Source organism: Lissotriton vulgaris, chromosome 5 (genome assembly GCF_964263255.1).
Source record: "Lissotriton vulgaris chromosome 5, aLisVul1.2, whole genome shotgun sequence".
NCBI lineage: Eukaryota > Metazoa > Chordata > Amphibia > Caudata > Salamandridae > Lissotriton > Lissotriton vulgaris.
In genome coordinates this window covers 1,503,070,237-1,503,077,244 of record NC_141693.1, presented here as the reverse complement: position 1 = coordinate 1,503,077,244, position 7,008 = coordinate 1,503,070,237, and positions in this window count along the sequence as shown.

Genomic DNA, 7,008 nt, shown 5'->3' with positions numbered 1-7,008 from the left:
ACTTCTGGAATTCCAACCTCCGAAGCTTTCCAGCGGTATGAGCCAGGGATCCAGGCTGGCACACAGTTGATGGTGGGTGGCTTGGCTCTTGTGGTTGGTCCCGGTCACCTTTCCTACGTTCGGAATTAGAAACTTTTACAGAGCTTTTTCTTGCGGGTCCCTCAATGCTTTTCACTAGGCTGGATTCGGTGAGGGTTCGTCAGCTTGGGTTCCCGCCTACGCTTGATCAAACTCTGGAAGTCAGACGACCCCTGGAGCTTTTCAGCAGAAGGAACCTGGATGGCAGGCCAACTCATGGTTGATGGTTGCCGGCTTGGCTGGCCAGGGTGAGCCGGTCCACTTATGGAGCTTTTTTCCAAAGTTGCTCCAAACTTCTCCAAACCTCTGGAACTTCTTCCTGAAGTTTTCCAAAGGGTCTCAACGTGTCCAAAACTTACTCCAAGGGTCTAGAATCTCCAAGATGGTCCTTGAAAGGGACTTCCATTCCCACAATCCACTTGGACAAAACTCTTACAAATTCACTTGTAGTTCTCCAGGCTGGGGATTCTTGGTGGTGGTGGTTCAGGTGAGATCTGTTAACCTTCAACTTGCAGGGAGTCCACTCTTTAATCCTTTTGAAGCAAGGTAGTCCACAGGGCTGTAATTCCAGATTGTGCAACAGGTACAATCTTCAGAGTCCAGGGCCTGGCTGGTGCAAATCAAACTCCTCAGCAGGGACCCTTCGTCTCCCAAGTTAGAAGCAGCATCATCTGAGAGGCTCTGTCCCTCTAAGATACTTATTCCAAGTTCTCTGGGTCAAGAAGGAGGTCACTCCTGTCCAATGAGGTGCAGGGCAAAGCTCCAGGGTATGACCACATCCTTTAAAGTATGGCATTATTTTCTCACAGAGAGCACAATTTCTCCAAAATGTTATCATGGCTGATTTTCCAGCAGAGGGAGCAGAACTAACTAAACCAGCCTACAGGATGGCTTCATCTACCTAGGTCCACCCCTCTTACATCTGGGAATTCCTCCTTAATCCCCCTATCCGGCTGTGGGGCCGGGAAAAGAGGTGTAAATGAAAGTGATTTCTCCAGCTTGTCTCCTCCATCCCTTGAAGAGCATTATTTACTACCCCTCTCCCTGGCTCTGACATTCCCATGCCCAGCAACCTCTCCTCCCAGAAAGGCTTCCTAACTCTAGGTGTCATTTATCACCTCTTCAAATAGCCATTTTAATCCACTTACCTCGGACCAATCAAGGCAGAGCACTAGAGGGCTGAATTGTGGCTTACAGACAAGAAAGTCGTATAACTTCTTGTCTGTACATTTTAGAATACATTCAACAATACCACCTCGTTGCATTTATCATTAACATTCTTCTGAGTCCTTTAATCCTAGTTTTATGGCTTTCCTTTCTCCTGTTATTAATTAATAACCTCTTGCAATGTTAACCTATGGGCTGGAGAGCTGTAATGGAAAAATGACCCGGCCAATTTCTCCAATACCAGGGCCTATATAAGGACCCTGCTTATACCCACAGAACCCCCCACCCCTGGAATACCCAAGAAAGACTTTAGGGGTTCTAGTTATATCAAAATATTGCAGAGCCTCACTTCACAGTGCTCCTAGCACAAAAGTCAATTTTGGAAAGCACTTTACTACAATGTAGGCAGTGAAATGTGCAATTTCACTAAACCCAGGGCATATAAAACTCATTTTATAAGGGTCCTCCTTGTAGATACCCGACCCCCACCCCTGGGACCCCTGAGGGAAACCCTGGGGATACCTAATATGCCCCAACATTGTAGTTTATCAATTTGTAAGTGCCCCACACCCAGAAGTCAAGTTTGGGCACAATTTGCACTTTAAAAGCAGTCCTGCAACACAGGCCTGTTTTTAAACTGACCTCAGGCTTCAGCAGTGCACACATGCAAGTGCAGGAAGGGCCCCTGGCCTCTACATTGCCATGCCCTAATATATACTAGGGACTTAAAGGTAGTTTTAATCCCCATGCCCTATTATCTACAAGGGCCTTGTAGGAGAAGTCATGCTAATCATAGGGGTAACCTAACCCATGGTGCACCCTGGTGTATGTAGGTGTTTTCACTGTATTTGTAAGTGTCTCTGTCAGCATAGCACTGGCCCTGGCCCTGTGCCTGGTTAGGCAGAGCCCAGGGTCAGTCAGAGTCAGGTACCACCAGTACCGGTCAACAAAAGGTTGGGGAGTGCCCAGGACACAGGATGGCTTTGCAACACTAGAGAAGCAAAAACTCAGAATTTAAAACATAACACCATGGTTGGGGGTTCTCTTTAATAATCAGAATTGATTTCCATCCTAATTAACCCATTTTCCAACATTAGGATAATGAAATACTAGGTAAAAAGCATAATGTTCTAATCTATACCTTGCATTTTTCATGCTGCTCTTTGGTGATGTAATAGCTCACTGTTCAATGTTAGGATTTTAACTGATAAACTGCAAATAGCAAAAGAACCTCTCAGACAAAAGCAGTAACTCACTGACCTATTTACATTATAATCATTTTGTGATCTGCATGGTACACGTTCTTTGTAGCAGGCTTATTAACACACGGTGGCTACCTTACCATGAGTCAAAACTTCCACTAGCCAAACCTCTGATCTCTCTCAATAAGGAACATTAATCACTGAAGTTATCTTCAAATTTTTATTGTTGCCTGAAAATTGCTGGTGACCAGAAATGCAGCAGCAGGAACTTTTCAAACCATAATGCACTTGCAAACATGACGCCCTCACCCGAAGTCGGAACCTTTGTTTGCTTGGTGTATGAAGATGGAAGATTCATATACATGTTTTCTTAACATTTGGTCTGATTACTATGTGAATGTAAATAACAATAAAGCATACATGCAAACTGTGACTACATGCCTGCTTATCTCAATATTTCACGTCAGATATAAGCGATTATATTTGTTTAACGGACGGTGATTTGTATAGGGTCACTTGAAAGTCCACAAGGTTGTCCCTGTCCCCCCCAGAATTTTAGTGTCTCCTACGCCCCTGGTCTGCTGCCAATTCCTGTACCTATTTTGAGTGTGAAAGAAGTTTGCATTACTGTCACGTGTGCTTTACATGTTGTTTGTTTTGAGAAGTTTCCATTTCTGCTCATCGCGCTGCTGCTATGTGTGTAAAGAAAGCTTGCAGTGCCAGTGCTGTATACGTTTTATGCCAGTGTAAAGCTTTCACGGCTCTCCAAGGGAATCTAACGTTACTGCTGCTCTGTTTTACCTGTTTGCCGTGGGAAGATATTTTCCATACCAATATTGTGTGTGCAGGTCTTTAAAGTGAGGCATGGCAGCATGGGGTGCTGCTACGCATGATACAATATAACTACATCCAGAGAAATGCATTCCCATTCCTGACACAAACCTTCCAGAGTTATAGGGCAAGTACGAAGTCCAACAAATGTATCCAATATAGATGTACCACGGGAACGTAGGTACGTTCACTCAAAATGCTTCATGTCTGTAAAGACGACTCCATACTCAAGCTGTCGTCAATAACTTTATTCTCTGTCAACAACACACCAGGGGCATGTCTGCTCGGCAGGCAGTCAGCCCGTTAATCACCAACTGTCAAACACAGCCCAGCTGTCAACATTCCAGCTGAGGGCTGTCCAATCACGCGCTGGGAAGGCACGCGCAAGGCAGGGTAATGGAAAGGAAGAAAAGACCAACACAACACATCTCCCTCCCTAAAAAGAAAAGAGGGTTAGACAACAGAACCCCCCCCCCCCCAAAGCAGTAACATTTTCAGAATTGTCAGTCAAACACGAAGTCTTTGTATTTGCTGGGTTTGCACCGAACTTGGCCATAACTGCTGGTGTTTTCACTAGCTTCGCCGACATCTTCCATGGGCCAACTACCATCATCCATGGTGGATGCGCGTTCCTCATTAACAGTGTCATTCGTTTCCTTTGAGTGGGCATCACTCTCCACCGTCGCTGGTTTCATATTCCGAGTCGGTGCCACTTGTTGTTGCCCTTACCCGTGGCTCCACAGGGTAGTCAGAGTTGAGTGTCCTGTCCATTCCAATATATTCTATTCCTTTCCGATATTTCTTAGTCGTAGTACCTGTACTTCCCTTGGGCGCACCTATGTTATTGTCCTCATCTTCCTCCTCTTCATCCGACCAGTCCAAGTGGTGTATGTCCATCTCATAAATACGCTTCCTTTCCTTATGTTCCATTTCTTCAGTTCTGTGACACATTGCCATCCCTGAAGCATGCCAAACTTTCCCATCACTGAGTGATGCAGTTACCAAACACTTCTACCACCTCCAAGGGCGAGGAATATCTGTCTTCCTCTTTGACTATGTGTCCACTTCTTTTAATCTGCACTTTGTCCCCTTCTTTTATGGACATTTCTTTGCAAAGCCTGCTCTTCTCATGTGTCTCTTTGAGAATAACTTGTGTGTTCTTAATTCTTTCCTTAATTGTTTCCACAGACCATCTTGATGTTCTTGCTTGTTTTAACCATCCGATATTGTCCTTTGAAATGGGTGTTCTTCCTCTCATTACTTCAAACGGGCTTGCTAATGTCTTTTCGCCCGGAGTAATCCTGTACCCCCATATCATTTCCTTTACTTCCTTCCTCCAACATTTCCCACTTTTGTTAGCAAGTTGAATGGTTCCTTTTATTACTCGATTAAACCATTCCACAGCATCATTTCCTGCTGGATGATAAATTGATGTAGTTTTGTGGTTGATGTCATTTCTAGTAATAAACTCCTTGAATTCCTCCGAGGTGAATTGGTTGCTATTGCCACTTATGATAACTTTCGGTATACCTTCCCTGGTGAACACATTGTCCATGAACGTTATAATGTCAGACGTGCCTACTTTCTTGCACACTTTTACTTCTGGCCATTTAGACAGATGGTCCACCATAACTATTATGTACTCTTTTTCATCCTGCCATCTTATTGGACCTGTTATGTCCACACCGATCCTCTCCCAAGGCATGATTGGGCACATCAAAGGTTCTAATGTTGGTTGGGATGTAGTTAGTGATATATAAGCACTTTCGCAATCCTTTGGTTTTTCAATTTCTTCTCTAACTTCATTCTTTTGCGTTATAGGTATGTTCCGTACCTTGTGTAAGCAGGGAATTGCATTCTCATTAAGTTTAATTTTGTTTTGAAATTCTCTTAGCTTACCGATTTGCCCATTGAATTCACTTGGGTATCTTTCTAGTATCTTCTTGTCTCGAGCTATGTCTTGTTGTACTACTAATACTGGCTCTGAACGATTTGGGTCATGGGTAATGTCCAACTTTCCCTGATCTCTCCATCCTAATACTGACGGACCAGTAGCTGCCACATACAATTTACTGTTCATTTCTCTCTCCTTGAAGATGAAGGGCACCTCTCTGTATCCCAGAAGTCCAACAGTCTACCCAGTAAAAGTTTTTAATGTAATGTCTGGTTTCTCCAACTTATTACTCAAAACTTTTTTAAACTTTTCATCCCACACTTTGTGGTTGACAATGGTGCATGGTGACTCTGAGTCTGCAATTAATTCTAGTTCAACTCCTCCTATTGCTACTTTGCAAATTGGTTTCTTCATGTCCCTTTTATTTTCTTCATTGCTTTCCGTTGTCTCTGTAATATTTAATATGCAAAAATTATACTCCGACTCCTCAGATGAGTTTTCCTCTTCCTTCTCTTCCTCCTGCGCACACTTTACTTTCATAATTCCACTTCTTCTGCATGCTTTTTCGAAATGTCCTACTAGCCCGCATATGCTACACTTGGTGTTCCTAGCTGGGCAGTTCCAGTCATTAGCTAAATGCCTGTTACTGTTACAACGATAACATCTAAGGTCACCATAATTTCTCTCCTTTCTGAATCTTCTAGTAGTGTCTTTATCCTTGCTACTTAAATTGGTCATTTTTTTCCTCGTTGAACTCACTTTTGCCATTAGACTAGACTCTTCAGTTTTTCCTTTACCCTCATTGATTACTTCCTTTGCGCATCTACCAGTGAGTTCCGCTTTTTTTACAATGTCTATTACTTGTTGTAGGGGTTTCTCGCCTTTAGACCACAAGGCATCCTGTATGTTTTGATTAGCTGTACACATAACAATTTGGTCCCTAATCAGGTCATTGTGTAAAACCCCAAATTTACATGTGAGTGCTATGTTTTTTAATGCTGCCACATACTCATCAACGCTTTCCTCTTTATTCTGCTTCCTCCTGTAGAATTTGTACCTGTGTACTGCAACACACACCAAAGGCTTGTAGTATGCATCCAAATCCTCCATGGCATCCTCAAACACATTCCTGTCAGCCCCCTCATGGCCCTTCTTTGCAATGTTATTATACACTTTTAGACCACCTGCCCCTAAACTGTGTAACAATATTTTTTTCTTTTCAACTGGTTTTAAAGTCTCTTCTTCTTTGTCAAATGTAGTTATGTAGTTGCAAAAATATTCTTTCCATTCCTCCCATTTTATTTCGGGTGTACCTTCTCCTTTCAAAAATGGTTCAGGTGGCTGGCTGTAGGTTGTACATATTGCTGCTTGCCATGCTTTAATGTGTTTGTTTATTTTCTTTTCCTTTCTTTATATTTTAATCTGTCCTTTCCTGCACAAGCTATTATGACAGTTACTTATAATTAAATGTACTTATCACTCCTTTTTTTTATTTAAACAAAAAGGATACATTATTTTAAGCTTCCAATGAGATCCGCTTTTACAATCGATGTATTACGCGTTGCACGCATTAGATAAGCGTGTTTTTCATGTCGTTTATGCACTCAAGATGGCGCCTAGCGCGATGTCGTCATACGCGCCGCAACGTTGCTCGCATTCACCTCACAAAGCTTATCACCTCAAACGATGTCAGTTTCAAAGCGAGTTTACTATTAGTTGACGCCGTGTTGGATTTGTGGTTTCCTACTCACGTAGTTATTTATTCCTCTCATAATGTTCTTGTTACACTCGCTCCTTTAACTATTCACAACTTTTTTCCTCTTCAGTTCATAGCTC